The sequence below is a fragment of the Chrysochloris asiatica genome, unplaced genomic scaffold, assembly GCF_000296735.1.
Source record: "Chrysochloris asiatica unplaced genomic scaffold, ChrAsi1.0 scaffold00013, whole genome shotgun sequence".
NCBI lineage: Eukaryota > Metazoa > Chordata > Mammalia > Afrosoricida > Chrysochloridae > Chrysochloris > Chrysochloris asiatica.
This window is the reverse complement of record NW_006408531.1, coordinates 34126007-34141857: the sequence shown is the minus strand read 5'-3', so window position 1 is coordinate 34141857 and position 15851 is coordinate 34126007.

Below are 15851 nucleotides of genomic sequence, written 5' to 3'. Positions count from 1 at the left end.
GCTCAGGCCCCTCCTTTAGTCACCCCTGTAGAAGTGCGCAGATAGATATTAAGAAGTTAATGGGAGAAAGATTGTCTGCTTTTTTGGTCCCTGAAGGTCAGTTAGGTATCTGTGTGTGCACAGTATAATTCTCAAGATAGTTGCGTCCTTTTATGTTGGCGTGTTAAAGATTGTTTATATGGTTTGTTTGTCAAGCCTGACAGACCTGCTTTTTTCTTGCTGGGTATTCTGGAGTAAGGGGTCCCGCATAAGTTAATTTTAGGGCTGCGACCCAGAGGTTGACATCATAAGCAGCCACCAAAGAATTTGCCCTTGGGGCCAATAGGGCTTTTTCTCTCTGTGCCATGGGAAAAACTGTGGGTTCAATGCTGGACTTTTTTGGGGAAGGGGTGCACACACACATGACTGAAGGCATCCGGGCTGGGCAAAGAAGGCACAATAGGAAAGAGGAGAAAAAAATTTGTAGAATCCCCCTGACCTCCTTTAGCAATTGTCACTACACCACTTTCAGTGCCAGTTCCCTGTGTCAGTTTGGCTATAGCCCCGCCCTCTGAACTCTGCCAAGGGTGGGGTGGCTACAGAGGGAGTACCATGTCTTGAGTAATTCCTAAATCACAGTATTTTCCTTTATACCATGATTTTTTCACTTGTGTGCGCAGGAAACTTAAACTAAATCCAGAGCTCTGGTGCTGTTCCATGAAAGCAGCTTCTTTAGGTTTTCAGTCCCTCCCCCACAGAGCCTGTCCTACCTGACTCTGCCTCAGCCTCTGCCAGAACCAGAAACAAGAACCATTGTTTTTTGATACAGTGATTGTGTATCCCTTCCATCTTTTTTGATGTTACCAACATCACTCAGTATTTTGCCCAAAGTATCCTTTAATTTTACAACTCAAGGCATGAATTTTTTCTCAGCTTGATAAATGTTAAGCATATTATTCCCTTTTGTTTATCTAACTCCAGGTCTTTGCACATTTCATTATAATACTTTGGCTTCCACTGCCTTTGAAATTTTCTGTTTAGCTCTTTTACTTAATCATTTATTCAAGTTATTTTTGTGTCTCTATTTTCAAAAGCAAGTTTCAGAGTATCTTCTGACATCCTTCTTGGTATATTCTTTCCTTCCTGTCTTTTTAAATGAAGTTTTGCTTTCATTTTGTCATCCCACAGCTCTTTGGGTCTTTGGTAATGAGTGCCTTTTACATCAAATCTCTTCTTCAGATGGTCTCTAAATTCAAGTGGGATATACTCAAGATATTTTGCCCTTCATGAACTTCTTTAACTTTTCTTCAGCTTCACCCTGACCTTGCATATGAGCAATTGATAGTCTGTTCCACAGTCCGCTCATAGCCTTCTTTAGGTGGATGATATAGAGCTTTGCCATCATCTCTTCCCATTGTTGTTGTTAGGTGCCATCGAGTCAGAACTGACTAAGAAAGACCTTATGCGCAGCAGAATGAAACACTGCCCGAACCTGGGCCAACCTCACTATTGGTGCCTCGCTTGAGCCTGTTGATGCTGCCACTTTGCCAATCCATCTTGCTGGGGGTCTTACTCTTTTCTCTGACCCTGCACCTTACAAAACATGATATCCTTCTCCAGAGACTGGTCCCTTCTGACAATATGTCCGAAATATGAGAGACAAAATTTGTCTATCCTGGCTTCCAAGAAGCACTCTGGCTGTACTTCTTCCAACACAGATCTCTTTGTTCTTTTGGCAGCCTGTGGCACTTTCAATATTCTCCTCCAACACCATAACTCAAAAACATAATTCTTCTATGGTAGTCAATTTGATTCCTGCGTATAACATCTGGTGAGGTCCAGGCATACAGTTACATTCCATGGTGTTGAACAAAGGTATTTGTAATTAATAAGCCATTGGTCTTGCAAAATTCTATCATGTGTTCTCCAGCATTGTTTCTATCACTAAGGCCATATTTTCCAACTACAGACCCTCCTTCATTGTTTCCAACCTGTGTATTCCAATCACCAGTAATTATCAACACATGTTTGATCAATTTCAGACTGAAGTTGATAGAATTCTTCAGTTTCTTCATCATTGGCTTTTGTGGTTGATGCATAAATTTGATTAATAGTGGTATTAACTTGTGTTCCTGGTAAGCGTATGGGAGGTCTATCACAGAAAGCATTATACTTCAAGATAGATTATTAAATGCTCTTTTTGATGACTAATGTAATGCCACTCCTCATAATCACTCTTCGTATAGTAAACCATATGATTGGAAGTTTCAAAGTGGCCAATGTCTGTTCATTTCAGTGCATTTGAGCCTAGGATATTGATCTTTATACATTCCATTTCATTTTTGACAACTTCAAATTTTTCTAGATTCATACTTCTTTCATTCCAAGTTCGGATTATTAATGGTAGTTTGCAGTGGTTTCTTTTAATTTTGAGCTGTGCCACACCAATAAACGAAGATCCCAAAAGCTTAATTCTATCCATGTCACTAAGGTCAACTCAACTTTGAGAAGGCAGATCTTTCTTCCTCAATCATATTTTGAGTGCCTTCCAACATGAGGGGCTCATCTTCTAGCACTATATCAGAAAATGTTCCACTGTTATTCATAAGGTTTTCTGTGGGTAACCATTCAGAAGTGGTCTGCCTAAGCTTCTTCCTACTTGGTCTTCTTCTGGAAGTTCTGCTGAACCCAGTCTACCACATTTGACCTTGTCAGTATTTAAAATATCAGTGGCATATCTTCCAGTATCACAGCAACAGATAAGTCACCACAGTATGACAAACTGACAGATGAGAGGTGGTTTGATTCATTGTTGAGCCCTCAACCATTTGTATCACACAGGAACTCCAAATATCACTCTCGTTCTCTTATATTTGCTCTGAACCTCCAATAACTTGTCATACATTGCGATAATTTACTCTTAAAATTTTACATTACTGTCAACAAAGGAGTCTTGGTGTGGTGATGTATAAAAATCATTGTACTACTAACCACAAGGTTAGCAATTCAAATGCACCAGATACTCCTTGGAAAGTCTATGCAGCACTGCAATGAGTAGGAATCGAGTTGACGTCATCAACAGCAATGTTAACATAAGAAGTCTTAGTGGTGCATGAGTTAAATATTGAGCTATTTCCTGAAATGTTGGTAGTTTGAACCCACTAGCTACTCTAGTTCCATATGACAAAGAAAGGGTACTCTGCTTTCATAGACATTTACAGCATCAGAAGCCATAAGGAGCAGCTCTACTTATTCTATAGAATAGATATGAGTCAGAATCGAGGGCTTGGGTTTGGATTATCTCAACATACCACATGCTACCAGGCTTACTTTTCCTTCGCCATCATTGTTTGAATAAATTTGAACTGTATTTTTTTTTTTCAAGGTTTTCTAATTAGTCTTATAATTGTTTTCTCCACCCTTCAATATACCTGGAATAAATACTGAAAGATTAAACAAGTAGGATGGCAATATTAATTTCTGATAAAACAAGCTTTAAGGCAAAAACCAGTGAAAGAGACAAAGAAGAGCATTCTATAATGATTAAAAGGTTAATTGAACAAGAGGACACAACCATAATAAATATATATGCACCTAAGGAAAGAGCCCCCATAGTGAGAAACTAAACTTTAGTTGAATTGAATTAAGAAATAGACAACTCTACAATAATAGTAGGAGATTTTCATACACCACTTTTGATGTGGGACAGAACAGTTGGAAAGAAACTCAGTAAGATACAGAAGAACTAAACAATACAATCAATCGATTTGATCTCATGGGCCTATATAGAACACTTCACCCCAAAACAGCACAATATGCATTCTTTTTCAGCACACATGGAACAGTCTCCAGAATAGAACATATGTTAGGCTACAAAGCAAGCATCAATTAAAAAAAAAACAAAAAACTTTGAAATGCTACAAAGCATCTTCTTAGATCACAGTGCTATAAAATTAGAACTCAAAAACATGAAGATCAAAGAAAAAACAATCAAATACATAAAAACTGACTAACACCCTGCTGAGCAGTGTTTTCTTCTGTCATAAAGAGTTGGAACAGACTTGATGGCACCTAACACACACCCACAGAAAACTACTGGGTATGAGTAGAAATAAATAATGAATTTTTTTAATTTCTTAAATGAAAGTGAGAATGAAAGCACAACTGCAAAAAACATATGACATATGACACCAAACCCTTCCTTCCACGAAGCTCTCTACATCTGTGTTGCAATGGCCACACAAACTAATTGACAATTCTCCCAGTTATGGGGTTTATTAGGGAAGTTAAGTGCCTGGAGGTAGTCCAGTTTGCAAGCAAGCTTCCTGCCCCAAATCACTCAACTTTGCTTGCTGCATGGGCTGGGAAGCCACGACTTTGTCTCGTGTTCTAGTTCTGGGTTCTGCTGCTCTTCTGCCATTACTCTGGTGTCACAGGTTTTTGTCCCTAGGTTGAGGAGGTTCAACATGCAGAGATTTCAGGATCCAAACAAAGGATACATTCTACTCCTTTCTCTTTGATGGTACTGAGATCCCTCTCCTGCTTTAGAGATGGTTCATTTTATACCCATGAAGATTTCAGGTTTTTACAATCACAGTGAACTGTGTTAACATCCACAGCTTATCATGCCGTCCTATCAGTATCTCCCCCACCTCCTCTTACCAGGCCCAGCAGGATAGAAATGTTGTTTGGTGAGAGATACAGATGATGGCTAGAGGAGATATTAGATAATTCACAACACTACAACACCATATCAAACCTTTGGGAAACAGCAAAAGAAGTGCTCAGAAGGCAATTTACAGCGATATACACACACATCCAGAAAGAAGGACAAAACAAAATCAACACCCTAATTCAACATTTCCAACAATTAGGAAAAATGCAACAAAATGAGCTTATTGTAGTACCTTGAGTTTACTTGATATGGCTTTTCTATCCAACATCTGAATTCCCACCAAATGACTGGGTGGAACACTGCAAATCTAGTGTAAACACATGCTATGTGATTTTAGATAGGGCTGACCCTACTTCACCCTTCACCCAGTTCAACCACAGGAGTAAATACATTGTCCAGTTCTGCTTACACATCTAATAAATTACCCAAATCTGGCTAATCAGAATATCCACTGGGAATTTTGTTGATGTTGTTCAGTGCCATCGTGTGAGTTGGTTCTGAATGACAGATACCCTGTATATGGTTTCCCAGGCTATAAATCTTCTTGGAGCAAAAAGACTTGTCTTTCGAAGAGTTTGTGGGCTCAAGCCACCACCCTTGTGATTACTAGATTTTCCTACAAATCACAGAAATTCATTTTATACAGAATGTGACTTGAAGGCAACATTTTTTGTTTGTTTGTTTTTTATGTAAGCCTACTAATCGGGTTGCTAACCTCAGAGTCAACAGTTCAAAACTACCAGCTGTTCCACAGGAGAAAGATGAGGCTTTCTGCTCCCATAAAGATTTACAGCCTTGGGAACCCTGTACAGGGTCACTATGAGTCAGAACCAACTCTACGGCACGTAACAACAACAACAAAGCTTCCTAAAGCATCAGACTGCAAAGTCGTTTGAACTGTAATGTCAGTAGTTCAAGCTCACCAGCTGCTCCTTAGAAACCCTATACAGGGTCGCTATGGGTTGGAATCGACTCAACGGCACTTAACAACAACAACAAACCTTCCAGAGGAATTCTGGTGTGGTCTACAGGATAAGCATGGATTGCTAACTACGAGGTCTGTAACTCAAACCCACCAGCTGCTCCATAGAAAACTTATATAGAATCTCTATGGGTCAAAATCAACTTAATGGCACTCAACAACAACAAAGCTTGCAGAAATCACCATGGTACAAGGTACAGAGAGCTTACACGAGATGGCAACTAAGCAGAGAAGCAGAGAGAGAGGATGGAAATAAGAAAATAAGGCTAATATATTTTGAGACCTTGAATCCAACATTCTTCCTTTTAGAATTCTAAGGAAAGTAATACTACAATGATTTTATTTTTCTCATTTGACTTAGTTTGAATTGAAATCATCATATGAATATAAGACTTAAAATGCTTCCTCCAAATAGTATGTTTTTAAAGAGTAGTTTAATGATTGGATTGTTGTTGTTGGTTGCAATCGAGTCAGCATCGACTTATAGCAACCCTATGCACAAGGAACGAAACACAGCCCAGTCACAGACCAACCTCACAATTGTTGCAAAACCTAAGCCCATTGCAGTCACCACTGTGCAAATCCATCTCATTGGAGGTCTTCCTCTTTTTCTTCTCCCTTACTCTTTACCAAACATAATATTCCTCTCCAGGGATTGGGTCTCTTAATAATATTTTTAAAGTATGCAAAATGATATCTGGACATTCAGGCTCCAAAGGAGCATTCAGGCTGTACTTTTTCCAACACAGATTTTGTTTGTTCTTTTGGAAGTCCATGTTACTTTTAATAATCTCCTCAAACACCATAACCCAAATACATCAATTCTTATATGGTCTTCCTTATTCATTGTTCAACTTCTACATGCATATGAGGTTATTAAAATACCATGGACTGGATCAGGTGCACCTTGGTCTTCAAACTGACATCTTTGCTCTTCAACACTTTAAAGAGCTATTGTGTAGCAGATTTCCCTAATGCAATACATCATTTGGTTTCTTAACTGCTGCTTCCATGAATGCTGATGGTTAGTTAATCTGAGCAAAATGAAGTCTTTGACAACTTCAACCTTTTCTCCATTTAAATAGGTGTTATTTATTGGTTCAATGATGAGGATTTTTTTTTAAATTTACATTGAGGTGCAACCCATACTGTAGGCTGTGGTCTTTGAGCTTCATTAATAAGCATTTTAAATCCTTTTTGCTTTCAGCAAGCAAGATTGTATCATCTGCATATTGCATATTGTTAATGAGCCTTCCTTCAATCCTGATGCCAGGTTTCTCTTCATATAATCCAGTTTTTCGGATTATGTGCTCTGCATACAGATTGAATAAGTATGGTAAAATAATTCAATCCTGGCACATACCTTTCCTCATTTTAAACCATCCAGTATTTCCTTGTTCTGTTTGAACAACTGTCTCTTGATGTATGCACAAGTTTCTCAAGAGCACAACTAAGTATTCCAGAATACTTATTCTCTGCAGTGTTGCCCATAGCTTGTCAAGATCCACACAACCAAAAGGCTTTGCATAGTCAATAAAGCACAGGTAAACATCTTTCTGGTATTCTCTGCTTTTAGTCAAGATCCATCTGGCATCAGCAAAGCTACTCCTTGATCCACATCCTCTTCAGAATCTGGCTTGAACTTCTGGAAGTTCTCGGTCAATGTATGGTTGCAGCCATTTTAAAATAACTTTTAGCAAAATTTTGCTTGCATGGGATATTAAGGCTATTGTCTAATGATTTCCTCATTCTGTTGGGTCACCTGTCTTTGGAATGGGCACAAATATGGATCTCTTCCTTTGATATGGCCAGGTAGTTGTCTTCCAAATTTCTTGGCATAGATGAGTGAATACCTCCAGTGCTGCATCAGTTTGTTGAAAGATTTCAGTTTGTATTCCAGCAATTCTTGGAGCATTGATTTTTGCTAATGCCTTCAAGGTACCTTTGACTTCTACCTTCAGGATCATTGGCTTTTGATCATATACTGCCTCTTCAAAAGGATGAACATCTATCATCTTTTTCTGGTACAGTGATTCTATGTATTATTTTCATCTTCTTTTGATACTTTCTGCATCATTCAATATTTTGCCCACCAAATGCTTCAATAATGCAAGTCAAGGCTTGATTTTTTTTTCTTTGGTCCCTCAGTTTCAGGAACACTTAGCGTGCTCTTCCCTTTTGGGTTTATAAACTCTGGATCTTTGCACATAGTGTTATATTATTTGACTTTATCTTCTAAAGCTGACCTTTGAAATTTTCTATTCAGTTGTTATATCTCTGTATTTCTTCCATTTACTAAGCACTACAGTGGAAAGCAGCTTTCAGAGTGTCTCTTCTGACATCATTTTGGTGTTTCCCTTCTTTCTTGCCTTCTTAATGACCTTTTGCCTTTTTACTATATGATGTCCTTGATGTCATCCCCTAACTTTTCTGGTCTTTGGTCTTTAGTTTGTAATGCATCATATCTGTTCTACAGATGACTCTAACTTCAGGTGGGATATATTCAAAGTCATATTTTGACTCTTGTGGGTTTGTTTTCATTTTCTTCAGCTTAACCTGAACTTGCAGATGAGCAACTGACGGGAAGTTCCACCATCTTTTTTCACGAATGTAGTCAATTTTATTTATTTCCCATCTGGTGGTTTCCATGTGTATATTCTTTTTTGTTGGCTAAAAAAGGTATTTGCAATGAAGAATTTAATTAATTGTTCATGCAAAATTCTACCATGTGATATTCAGAATTGTTTCTATCACCAAGGTCATGTGTTCCGACTACTGATCCTTCTTTGTTTCCAATCTTTGCATTCCAATCGCCAGTAATTATCTATACATCTTGATTGCATGTTTGATCAATTTCAGATTCAAGAAGTTGGTAGAATTCTTGAATTTCCTCATCTCTGGCTTTAGTGGTTGGTGCATAAATTTGAATAATAGTGGTATTAACTGGGCCTCCTTATAGGTTGATGGATATCCTATCACAGACAGCATTGTACCTCATGACTGACCTTGATATATGCTTTTTATAATGAATGCGACTCCACTCCGCTTCAATTTATCTTCCCCTCCATAGTAAACCATGTGGTTGTCAGATTCAAAATGGCCAATACCAGTCCATTTCAGCTCACTAATGCCTAGGATATAAATGTCTATGTGTTCCATTTCACTTTTGACAAATTCCAATTTTCCTAGATTCATGCTTTATACATTTCATATTCTGATTATTAATGGATGTTTATAGCTGTTTCTCTTCATTGTGAGTTGTGTCTAATCAACAAATGAAGGTCAAGAAGGCTTTATTCCATTTACATCATCATGGTCAACTCTACTTTGAGGAGGCAGCTCTTCCCCAGTCATATTTGTGTGAAGGACTCATCTCCCAATACTGTATCTGACAACATTCTGGTGCTCTTCACTGTGCTTCAATATTCAATATTCTGGAGCTAAGAGTGTTCCACTACTATTCATAAGGTTTTTAGTTACTAAAAACTCTAAAGTAGTCAGTCTCTCCTTCTTTTAGTCTATCTTTACCTGAAATCTCAGCTGAAAGCTATGCACTGTGGGTGACCCAGCTGGTATATAAAATACCTATGGCTTAGCTTCTAGAATAACAGTAACACACAATCCACCACAGTATGACAAACTGACAGACAAGTGGATGAATAATTGGATTATTGTTGTTAGGTGCCATCGAGTCAGTACTGACTCATAGAGACCTTATGCACAATAGAATGAAACACTGCCCGATCCTGGACCAGCCTCACTATTGAATCCATCGATGCTGCTACTTGGCCAATCCATCTCGTTGGGGTCTTCCTCTTTTCCTCTGACCCTCCACCTTAGCAAACATGTCATCCTTCTCCAGCGACTGCTCCCTCCTGACAATATGTCCAAAGTATGAGAAACGAAGTTTGGTCATCTTGGCCTCTAAGGAACACTCTTGCTGTACTTCTTCCAAAACGGATCTATTGGTTCTTTTGGCAGCCCATGGCACTTTCAATATTCTCCTCCAACACCGTAACTCAAAAGCATCAATTCTTCTATGGTCATTGGCTTTCGCATGCATATGAGGTTATTGAAAATGCCATGATTTGGGTCAGGTGCATTTTAACCCTCAAGCTGACATCTTTGCTCTTCAACAGTTGAAAAAGGTCTTGTGCAGCAGATTTGCCTAATGCAATACATCGTTTGATCTCTTGACTGCTGTTTCTGTGAGTGTTGATAGTTGATCCAAGAAGAATGAAGTCCTTGACAACTTCAATCTTTTCTCCATTGGTAAGAATGTTGTTTATTGATCCAGTGGTGAGGAGTTTTGTTTTCTTTACATTGAGATGTAATCCATACAGAAGGTTGTGCTCTTTGATCCTCATCAGTAAATATTTTAAGTCCGCTTCACTTTCAGCAAGCAAGGTTGTATCATCTGAATATCACAGGTTGTTAATGAGTCTTCCTCCAATCCTGATGTCACATTGTTCTTCATAGAAATCAGCTTCTTGGATGATTTGTTCAGCTTACGGATTGAATAAGTATGGTGAAAGAATACAACCTTGTCGAACACCGTTCTTAATTTTAAACCATTCGGTATTCCCATGTTCTGTTAAAACAACTGCCTCTTGGTCCAGGTACAGATTCCTCATAAGCACAATTAAGTGTTCTGGAATACTCATACTTCACAATGCTGTCCATAGCTTGTCATGATCCACAAAATCGAAAGCCTTTATGTAGTCAATAAAGCACAGATAAACATCTTTCTGATATTCTCTGCTTTCAGCCAAGATCCATTAGACATCAACAATGGTATCCTTCTTTCCACGGCCTCTTCTGAATCTAGCTTGAACCTCTGGAAGTTCTCTGTCAATGTATGATTATAGCTATTTCTGTATTACCTTCAGCAAAACTTTACTTGCATGAGATATCAAAGTGATTGTCCAATGATTTCCTCATTCCCTTGGGTCACCTTTCTTTTTCTATTTATGGAGTCCTGGTATTATTATATTATTATAATGGGAAGTAATTTTTGCACACAATTATGCAATGACTAATTTATGGTAAAGCAGTTGAATAAAATTTTATGAAATTATGTAACAAGACTTAGATCTAACCCCCATCACAACACTGATAGATACATTTGATATCATCAGTACTTAGTAAACCAAAACAAACCAAATCCAGCCCTTTGCCAATGAATCAATTCAGAGTGAGCCTACAAGACAGACTAGAACTGCCTGATAGTGTTTCCAAGGTTGTAATCTTTACAGAAGCCAACTTCTCCCATGGAGAGGCTGGCTGATTGATCTGAACTACTGATGGCACCTAACAACAACAACTGATTTTTGGTTTGCAGTTGCATACTTTCTTAACCTTTGAGCTGGCAGGACTCCTAATTACTCAAGGCTAAATTTTAGATTTTAAGGTCTTCCAATTTTATTCTATTTACGGAGTCCTGGTATCATGCACTGGATCACAATGTCCTTTGAACCTCAGGGTCCAATCGACAACACTTAATAACAACAGCAACATATCAATAATGACACTAACAATTTTTAATTTCCTATATTGACAAGTCAATAGGAGTCTTTGTGTGGCACTGTAGGTGAACACTGGACTGAAGATCAGTTTGAACCATGAGGTCGGTGGTTCAAGCTCACCGGTCACTCTTCAGAAACACTATATAGGATCACTATGGGTTAGAATCGACTCGACAGCACTAAATAACAACATATCAACAATAGATATTATAGAATCATAATAAAGTGGATATGTATTGTCAAGGGAAAATAGAAATAACAAGAAAAGGTATAATAGTAGTAAAATGGATTGTAATATAACATAAAGGAGAGTGGACTGTTTTGAACTATAATTGCATGAGAAGTTAATAAATATATCAACGTTATGGGATGTTGTGTTATGTTTCATTTATTTTGGGTTGACTCACTGTATTTATTAATACTTTAGAAAGATAAACATGTTGTTAATTTTATAATACAGCCATAAAATGCCAATTTATCAAGTTTAACTCTAAAAGAAAGGTGAGTTTAAGTTTAGAATAAAATCACCTGGATAATTTGAATTTTATTTTTAAAAAAAAAGCAATCAAGAGTCACTTCTAATTTTAGGCATACCAATTTAAATTATTTTAACATAGTATTTTCTGAGAAGCAAGCACTGAATTTACTCATATATTTGTCTTTCTAAATATGATTAAATACAAAAGGACTTCAAAAAATTCATGTGAAATGGATTAAAAGAGAACAGAATTTTTAAACAAAATTTTGGAAGCCACCTCATAAATACATGTCTTCTCACTCTTTAAAATTACTTGGTGGTGCTATGAGTTAGGCATTGGAGTACTTACTACCAAGGTAGGCAGTTTACACCCACTAGCTGCTCTGCGGGAGAAAGATGGAGTTGGCTGCTGCAGTAAAGACTTATAGAAACTCTAACCCTACAGACAATGACTGTAGCAGAATTAACTCGGCAACTGTGTGTTTTTTACTCTCTAAAGCAGGCCACCATAACACACTCATCTGTGAGAAATTCTCAGAGAAACATTAGTTTTCTTCTTGTACCAGTTTATTCAGCAAGATGAGATCCATCAAACAAAATCCTTGATATAACTTGTTATCTACCATCCATGATATTTATAGCTATTCCAAACCCATATAGAGTTTTATTTATTCATAAACATTTGGGTTAAAAATGAAAGAGTCCCAACATAAGCTAGCTTAGACAAACACAATTTAATTATAGTATATCATTTAATCTAATGGTAGAAGGGCAGGGGAATGGTAGCTTCTAGAGATAACTAGAATGTAGTATCGAAATATCTTTTAATTCCCCCTTCATCTTTTTCTCTGCTTTTATATGTATTTATTACTTTCAAGATTGGTTCTCAAAACAAGGGAAGAAATATGATCAATATTTTTTCCTGGAATCACATTGTCTAACTTTACTAACTAAGACAGATCATCTTTCTCTTGTTCCTTTTTAAAGGGGTCTGGTCCAAGTTAGATCATATACATATGTATATATATATATTGCTGTTGTTAAGTGCCATTGAGTCAGTTCCCACTCATAGCAACCCTGCATAGGGTTTTTGAAGAGCAGCTGCGGGATTTAATGGCTGACCTTTTTCACATGCTATTTCAATGACACAAATTACACCAATCATAATGGAAAACCATCATCAATTGGCAATTCCCATAATTAAGGGCAACATTCCTCAAAGGCCAGGGAGATAAGAAAAGAGAAACATCAGAGAGAAAAATTATAGAAGTTTACTACACATTTTTATTGATAGTCTTTCATTGTTGTTTTTAGGTGTCACTGAGTCAGCCACCCTATACACAAGAGAATTTTGTGTATATTGGGAACATTGCCCGGTCCTGCGCTATCCTTACAATAATTATGCTTGAGCCCCTAGCTGCTGCCCCTGTCTCAATCTATCTCCATGAGAGTCTTCCTCTTTTTCATTGAGTCTCCACTGTACCAAACATAACATCCTTCCTCATTGACTATTCCCTCCTAATAATGAGAGACGGAATCTCATTATCCTAGCTTCTAAGGAGTATTCTTGCAACACTTCTTCCAAACAGACTTGTTTGTTCTTTCAGCAGTCCATGTACTTTTAATATTCTTCTGCAACACCATAACTCACCCATACTGAAAACTATGGGGTTTGTTTTTGTGTGTGCGTTTTTAAAAATATTATTTATCTTTATTGTTAAGTATTTTAAGTCCTTTTCACTTTCAACAAGCAAAGTGGTATCGTCTGCATGTTGAAGATTGTGAATGAGTCTTCCCCCAATCCTGAAGCCAGGTTGTTATTCATATAATCCATCTTCTCAGATTATTTGCTCAGAATACAAACTGAAGACTGACTATGGTGAAAGAATAAAATGTGGTGAAAGAATAAAACCCTGTTGCATACCTTTCCTGATTTTAAATGATTCAGGATCCCCTTTTTCTGTCCAAATGACTGTCTCTTGGTCTATATACATGTTCCTCATGAGCTCAATTACGTGTTCTGAAACACCCATTCTGTGCAATGTTATCCATAGCTTGTCATGATACACACAGTCAAAAGCCTTTGCATAGTCAAGAAAGCACAGATAAAAATCTTTCTGGTATTATCTACTTTCAGCCCAGATCCATTTGCCATTAGCAATGATACCCCTCACTCCATGTACTCTCCTGAATCTAGCTTGAGTTTCTAGCAATTTCCTGTTGATGTTCTGTCGCATCTGTTTTTGAATGATCTCCAGCAAAATATTACTTGCATGTTGTTGTTGTTGTTAGGTGCCAACAAGTCACTACTGACTCACAGAGATCTTATGCACAGCAGAACAAAACATTGCCCAATCCTGGGCCAACCGCACTACTGTTGCCACATTTGAGTCCATCAATGCTGTCACTTGGCCAAACCATCTTGTTGAGGGTCTTCCTCTGTTTCTCCAACCCTCCACCTTACCAAACATGATATCCTTCTCCAGTGACTGGTTCCTCTTGACAATATGTCTGAAGTATGAGAGATGAAGTTTGGCCATCCTGGCCTCCAAGGAGCACTCTGGCTGCACTTCTTCCAAAATGAATCTATTGGTTCTTTTGGCAGCCCATGGCACTTTCAACATTCTCCTCCAATACCATAACTCAAAAGCAGCAATTCTTCTATGGCCTTCCTTATTCACTGTCCAGCTTTCGCATGCATATGAAATTTGTGAAAATGCCATGGCTTGGGTCAGGTGCACCTTAGTCCTCAAGCTGACATCTTTGCTCTTCAACACTTTAAAAAGGTCTTGTGCAGCAGATTTGCCTAATGCAATACGTCATTTGATCTCTTGACTGCTGCTTCCGTGACTGTTGATAGTTCATATTTCCGAATGCTTCAAACTAGGTGAAAAGTGTTTTCCAATCTTCAGTTTTCTGAATTTTCCTGCTTTTTTCTTCCTATTTTTAATTAGCTATTTGGACATAATTCTTCTTTTGTGCTGACTTTCACACATTCATGCCTTATTATCAAGGCTATTGTTTTTCTTTTCACAGACTCCATTTTTAAACAAAATGGAAGTCCTAACTTTATTTTTCATATGCATTGTATTTGTACAAGCTATCTACAAACAGCAAAGAATAACTCATACATTAATTAGCTTCTGTCTGTGGTTTTATTAAAATCACATACTAATTGAAGAACTCACACATGTATTGTAGCTGTCACTTTGATAAGATCTGAGTGAAGCTACATTTCAGTTTGAAAAACAAACTAAAAATTTCCCATCTATAAAATTCAAACTCTGAAACCTTGTATTCTATGGGGAATGAAAGAAATGTGTTCACACGCAAATGACTAGAAATGGCAAGACATTAATGGCCTTTCTGCATGATCAGTGCTGCACATCTTTAAGTACCAGCTCTCTGTAGAGACTTTAGGGTTCATGCTGAGAATTGACTGTTAAGAGGAAAAACATTGCCAGTCGAGGAAACTTTCTGGGGATACTGAAGATTAGAAGAACGTTTGTTTGTTTCTTAATCATACTGATGTAGGGGTAAAAGTTGAGCTGCTGACTCTAAGATCAGTAGTTTGGATTTACTGGCTGGTCTGAAAGAGAAAGATGAAGCTTTCTGTTCCCATAAATATTATAAGCTAGGAAACCTTATACAGGGTTGCTATGAGTCAGAACCACCAATAGATTATTGGAGTCCTGGTGTGTCACTAAAAATCACAGAAGTAGATCACCAGGACATTCTACCTGGTTATCACGGGGTAGATTTAACTGGAAACAAAACCCTCTAGCACACATTTGTAGTCTGAAACAGATGAGGTTACCATCAGTTGGAATCAAGTCAGTTATAACTTATTTTTTTAACTTTGTATATATTTCAATGGAATTGTAATTTTATTAAGGAAATATTTCATTCAAAATATAAGCTGAGGTTAAAAATAATTTACTGATATTTGTTGTTGTTGTTAAGCGTCATTGAGTTGATTCTGACCCACAGAGACCCTGTATAGGGTTTCCAAGGAGCAGGTGGTGAGACTGAACCACCGATCTTGCAATTCAAATGACTTTGCAGTCTTATGCATTAGTCGGCAGTGCCACATCAGGACTCCACTTGGAAAAATTCAAATATCAATATACCAACCTATACAGAGAAGAAATATTTATATTCTATTTAATCATCCTTTAAAATATGTATGTTAATCTCCCTGTTGAAAGTTTC